Below are 6,712 nucleotides of genomic sequence, written 5' to 3'. Positions count from 1 at the left end.
GTGCTGCCCCGTTCATTTCGTGAACGGAGGAGGAGAGCGAATCACAGGTGTACCAGAAGGTTTGTGTAGCCCAGCCCCCGCCCTGGGCGTCAACACATAGCTTCTGGTTCACCAGGAAACTGATCTCAGCCGGCTCTGAAACTGATGCTGGAGAGTGACATTCTGTTGCCTCACTTCTTGAACGACAGCTACTAATTCAGACATATTGATACTCTGATTGCTCAGAGGAATATTGGTTTGGTGGGTTTGCTGGCGTGGTGTAGGTGCATGAGTCAACGGATGGTTTTGGCTTGTGTCACTTGGGTCTTCCTGCAACAGTTGTATGGTTTCAGGGCCAGTGGGCTGTGTTGCTGGATCAGTTTGGCTTACTGGTGATTCAGATCTGTTGCTGGCCACTTCCTCCCTTTCATACTGTTGTTCGACCACTTGCTGCGACACCGGTGCATGGCCCCTCATTGCTGATCCTGGTCCACTCAGGTCATAATCCAGAAGGTATGGTGGAACATTTCCCTCTCTTCTTCTGGTGACCATGTGCTGTGTCTCATTTGCATCCATCTTCACACAGCTATCTGCTCTATCCAGGCTCGAAGGACCAAATTGTTTGAGGGGATTAAGTGAAGTGGTTCTTGGATATTTCAGAACGCCGTGGAGAGTCGGTCAGAACTCTTATGAATGCACATGAGTCCGTTTTGTCCTTAAGTGAATGTTCTTTATTCTTGAGGAAGGGGTTACAACTTAGATAGCCATTGGGCTTGATGAAAGGACTGTATAGTTGTGTGTGTGTGTGTGGTCTATAAGAAAGAAATATACAATAAAGTATAATGAGTACTTGCAAGGAATTACCTCAGCTACTATACAAACGGGCTACATTACCGAGTGGCTAGATAAAGTGCCTAACGCACGACGGCATCAATATGAAACACAAATATCTCGACTGAAACATAAAGGCACTTCTTACTTACTTCAAATTACTTACTGGAAATCTACATAAAGACTGCATTTACAGCATAGCGATTTCACTCGGCAAACAATTACTAGGCATACGTTACGAGTTCAAACATTCAAACAGTAACCCCACACAGCAGAGGACTCCGATGCGGAGCCGCGTTCAAGTCACCACATCCGTGTCACTGTCACATTCCTTTGGGTTCCACTTGGTGGATCAGGGTCGCCACCGTGCGCCGCCCCAAATTCTACTGTCAAAACGCGGACCATAATCGCATCCATATCTGATTCACAAACGCGGACGCGCTGTAAAATCTAACGGACGTTGGTACAGTTTTTGTTGGGGCAGACACGACCGAACAGCGCTCTCCAGTAAGTATTAATTTATTTATATTAGGTGATACACAAAGGTACAAAAAGTATATCTGAAGCTTTTATACTATCAATGCTTATTGATATTTCGTAGGATTTTGTTTTATGACTTTAAAAAGTGTATGTTAACCCTAGTTGTTTTCAAAACGAGACAGCTAGTTCATTCATTCAAAGACATGGAGAACTACATTGGCTATTGTAGTATTTCCTAAATGCTGTTAAAATATGATGCCATCCGATACATGGAGGAAGTGCAGTTGAATAAAAATTATCTACATTGTGCCCATTTTAACAGCCTTGTTTACGTTAGCTTGCTAGCCAGCTACTAGCAAACCGGTTGACTGAAGCAAACTTTTGTAAAGTTAAACGTAGGTCTAAGTGTTCAAATACTCTTATGAAACGGCTATATTGGTCTGAATTTGGCTCGTGGTACACTTTTACACGGATTGGTGATGCTCTCAACAGGTTTGGCACCAACTGTGTTTTTAACGGCACAAATCCTAAAGCGGTGGCATCATGTTTTCCTCACGTTAACGAAATCCAGGCTAATTATTTATTAGCAATTAATGGATGGCCATGAACTGCGCCCTCGTCCCATATGCTGTCCATCATTGGTGAATGAATGAAGTAGCTGGGCTCATAGTTTGATACAGATGTCCGTGGTTGGGCTACAAATATCTGAATTTGTTCTTAATCTTGTGCAACAGTAAACAGGTGGAAATACCTCTGGGTCGGACAGGGCTAGCCGGCTGTAATCCACCCTGCTACAGTGATGCCCGCCTGCCTCCCGGCTTTTACGACCAAGAGTAAGTAGGACATTGTACATCTTATAATATTCAACATCATTACTGTCACGGGATAGAGATGTGAAAGAGCGTTGGCCATTCCATATGCATGCAATGTCTGATTGTCATCTTACGAAATGTAAATGAAAGCTCTAAGTTTAGCTCTGTGTTGCCTTTTCAGATCGGAGCGCTGATGTGATGTTTCCCCGTCGACTGATGAGGGAAGGAAGAGAAGGCAGCCACGACACGCGATTGTTCAACATGACAGTGAGACAGAAAAATAATGTCAAGATAAATAAAAAATCATGATGAGTGAAGTTCTTCGTCAGGTTGTGTTTTTTTCGGGATCTTATTTAAACGGTGTCTAGGCCAGGTCTGTGTTATCTGTAGAATTAAATCTAAATGCTGTTTGTAACGGTTAACTGGTTTAGTGTTCGTTTATTGGGATTATAGCATAATAAGAAAGTAACTTTATGAGCACGGATCCAAAATGGTCCCGGCCCGGAACATCTATGAGTCCGGAATGGGTCCGTAACTGATAAAAAGTAGTGGAACCGTGACGGATGCAATAAGTGGACACGTAATGAGTCCGCATCGGATGTCGCGCCTCCGAACCGGGCTCACTGCGGAGGTACGCTTCTGCACGCGGACCCGTTGCGGGTGACAAACGGGTCCCTTTTGACTCCGCACCACGCCTCCGCGTCGGATGATAGGCGGCGTGCAAGTGGACGCCGATACGGCCCCGTTTACCGGATCCGTTCCGGAGGATGGCCTCCGGATGGTGGACTCCGGGGCGGATCCATTACGGTGTACTTTTGCTGTGTGGGACGTCTCACTCGACTGACATTCGACATTTAAACTTAAATTTGGCACAAAATCACCGTCTAAATATTAATAACAAACATACGAGACATGACAGCATTACTCACTGTTTTCAGGACGCACACTTCTTGACTTAAACAGCAAACTAAATGGCTAAAACATGTCAAATTAACTTCAAACTTAAAACTTAGCTGGCGGCTCCAAGCTGCGCTGGCATCTTCTTCCTGGCACTGCAAGCTCGCGCAGCCAACGTTCTCAATCAGAATGCGCTCTCGCGCTCAGTCCAAAGCTGCCTTAAAGAGCCAGACGCCCTTTTTAACAATTATTATTATTATTATTATTATTATTATTATTATTATTAGGCCTACCTCCGCCACATAATTGATGTGATTGATTTTGCCTATGTCTTTGTTCATTACTGGGTGCACGACTTAAGAGGTCGCAAAATCTTTAATTATTTACCAGACATTGCCAACACAGTAGGAAACAAGGACTCGCCTATCACGGGACAGTTAACCAGTTGATCAGACACCACGAAAGCTCAAAAGAAACGGTTGTTCTTCCCTACCTTTTTCACCAAGTCAATATTAGGCAGTGCTCTGCTCTGCTCCTTGATATTCATTTTCTCCTCATAAGGACGACTGGAATTCGCCAGAATTTAATCCACAATGCTTGGCATTTTGCATAGCTCTCTTAGCTTTCTTGCAAGCTAGCCCTAACAAAAAGTAGGCAAGTTAACCTCAACTTTTGAATTGGGAGATTGAAAAGGATAAGGACTAATAATGCCACTATTAAGACTTTATTCGCAACACTAGGTTTACAAGAATATGTACACAAAACTGGAGTACACCGCAATGAATAGCTTCCCCGCTGGTTACACGACGAAACTTCTCAGTCAAATTAATAACATATCCGCATTTCGAAATGAAATCAACTACTGTAGCCTACTGACACGGGGTTCACCCAATCACAAGCCGGAGCTTCAGTCTCCGGTACCTCCCCCCTCCTCTCTCTTCTCCATTCACTCCCAGTGAGGCTCAGTCTCAAAATCAAAAAAATTTCACGGCAATAGCCAATGACCGTTTAGCATTTTGCCATTGGAAAAGCGTACAATTCCACATGCCATTGAAGTCCATTGAGACTCGACTCGCTTGCGTTGTCATGAGCGAAAAAAAACTCGTGCGAGTCTCGGGATCCTATTACAGATTGGTTTCATCTCTAAGTTGAGCACATGCATTTTCTATGAAGCTGGGTCTGAAATAGCAATGTTATTAAGTCGTGTAAAGCATTAGTTTACATACTATTCTCCGTGATTTTGGACAGGAGGCTGCGCCTCCCTTGTACTCAAAGAGGAATCGCCTCTGTTGTATGTGTATAAGAAATTTTGACTTTGGCATTTGTCTTAGCTAACATGACAACAGCAAAGCACTACGGTATATGTTAGTACAGTTGTATTGTTGCCATGCAGACATTGTGCTTTAAAGGAGCACTATTTAATGGTTTCCGAATTAAACAATGATGTAATCGAGTGAGAATCATTTGTAGGCAAATGAAAACTCTCATCCTCTCCTGCTGTCTGTGGGAAGGACACCATTAGTCTCCTGGTGCATCCTCTCATAAAGTCCTACAAAGCCTGTGATCATGAATGTGGTACATATATGAATTTCATATGAATTCCCAGGCGATCACCAGAGTGAGCTCCAACAACCATGATATTCAACTGCGAAACAGAAAAATAAAAAAAATAAAAAGTTGCTTGATGCTCCTTTAAAAGCATATTTGTAAAAGAAACTACTGCACTTGGCATAAAGACAAAATGGCACACACAACTGCAGTTCTCCACAGGGCAAAAGAGAGGAACTCCAAACACATCAGTATTCAGGAGGGGTGCACTATGTAAACACACAGTGGGCGGCCACAAAATAGTCCATTGGCTGGGTAATGCTGTAATGTGTATCTGTCAAAAATCTCAAAGCGCACATACACATGACAGTGACATAGTTGGGTGGCTATACTATACCAAAGCCGTGGCTACCCTGCAGCACAGCGGAAACTAGCCTTACTCTCTCTCTCTCTCTCTCTCTCTCTCTCTCTCTCTCTCTCTCTCTCTCTCTCTCTCTCTCTCTCCTGGGTAGATAAAAGCAGGTCTAGGTGGATGTAACGTCTGTGCAGTGGTCTATGTTCCCCAGCACCCCGAGGTGTGAGTCGCTGTACAGGATGTGATGCTTCTGCACAGAGGTGGTAGCTGTCGTGAATTATGATTGAGCAGCAGCCAGCTATGGGGAAGAATTTTGTATTAGTGAAGCGTCATGTATTTCTTTCATTGATGTGCTGTGGTCATACATACGGTATATATTTCACCTAGTCCATAGCCATATTTGTCACAATTTTGTAAAGCACGATTTTAACAAAAAATGTCCCAAAATAACATGTTCGATTCTTTGCAAGATAAAGCACTTCAGGTTTAAATTACATATGAGTTTGCATTATTAAAAACGTCAGGTATGAATACTGTGAACACTGACCAAACACTTTATTTTGCTATCTCAGTCCAGAGTCCAAGACTCTGAACTAAGGAATGTAACATATTTATACTTTTGTCGTTCAAAAAAATGGAATGGTTCACTTCCCTGTCCCATTTACACTCAGCAAACACAGACAGACAGACAAACAGACAAACACAAACAAATACTGTAGGCAGCCGAAACGCACGACCACGCGACACGTGTTTACAGCAATGAAGCAGGTGTTTGACAAACGTCACGCAAGGAAATAAGCTCACTGGCAGTAATAGAACTAGCAGATGGGACACAAAGACAGAAGCCCCCAGAGATTGAACCAGTGCAACTGAGACAACCAGTGCCAGCCCAACTGTCTCTGACAGACGGGCGGGGAAGCATAATCAGACCTTACACCAAATCAACACCGGAGCCAGCTGCAATTCAAATCCCTTTATATAACCCAAATGCCATTTAGCCTGAAATAGAATGCCACCACACCCTCTGTCAAAAACTATTAAGGAAATAATCCTATCCACAGCTATTGGCTCTTATTTTTCCAACATGGTTCCCTGGCAAGATGAAATACTCGGTTGTACAGCGGCAGCTTTCTAACTTACTGGCTTACGGATTGTGTGTGTGTGTGTGTGTGTGTGTGTGTGTGTGTGTGTGTGTGTGTGTGTGTGTGTGTGTGTGTGTGTGTGTGTGTGTGTGTGTGTGTGTGTGTGTGTGTGTGTGTGTGTGTGTGTGTTTACATGTGTGTTTGTGTTTGAGGACAATTATTGCCAAAAAAAATAAATTGTGTGTGTTTGTGTGTGTGTGCGTGTGCGTGTGCATTTGTGTGTGTACTTTTGTGTGTTCATGTGTATGTGTGTGTGTTTGAGGCCTGTTGTTGGCATAAATGAAATTGTGGGATTTGTCAGCATCTTGTCAGTGGGAACGTTTTTGGGAAAACATTCCCAAACGCTGCCAAGAAGAGAAGAAAGCCCTTTGCCCTTTCTTCAACGCTCTAATAGAGGATACAGTACATTTAAAAGTAAAGAAAATGAACACTTGCACAATTCAATATATACAGTATGTAGACATGGAAGTTGTATGTACATAAAATATGTATAAATGTACAAAATATGTTCCTTTTATATGTTCGTGTAAGTTATGGTGTGATGCATCATGAAACTCTTAATTCCGTAATAAATGTTCAAGAATTAAAGTTGTGTAATGCATGGAGCTTAACACTCAGTTGTTCATCCGTCTCTAGCTATGGACATCACGTGGCAAAAAAACAAAAAA

The 6,712-nt window shown here is 43.0% G+C and overlaps 1 long non-coding RNA gene across 1 annotated transcript; it reads left to right on the top strand.

Annotated features, from left to right (window-relative positions):
- The first annotated feature begins 1,078 nt into the window (after positions 1 to 1,078).
- Positions 1,079 to 2,419, top strand: LOC134450326 (uncharacterized). Its single transcript, XR_010035068.1, has 3 exons — positions 1,079 to 1,317; positions 2,025 to 2,123; positions 2,284 to 2,419. It is a non-coding gene; the product is annotated as an uncharacterized LOC134450326 (long non-coding RNA).
- Positions 2,420 to 6,712: the final 4,293 nt, after the last annotated feature.

Source organism: Engraulis encrasicolus, chromosome 6 (genome assembly GCF_034702125.1).
Source record: "Engraulis encrasicolus isolate BLACKSEA-1 chromosome 6, IST_EnEncr_1.0, whole genome shotgun sequence".
Classification (NCBI taxonomy): domain Eukaryota; kingdom Metazoa; phylum Chordata; class Actinopteri; order Clupeiformes; family Engraulidae; genus Engraulis; species Engraulis encrasicolus.
Note: the sequence above shows the minus strand (reverse complement) of the source record. Positions and strands in the feature narration are given on the sequence as shown.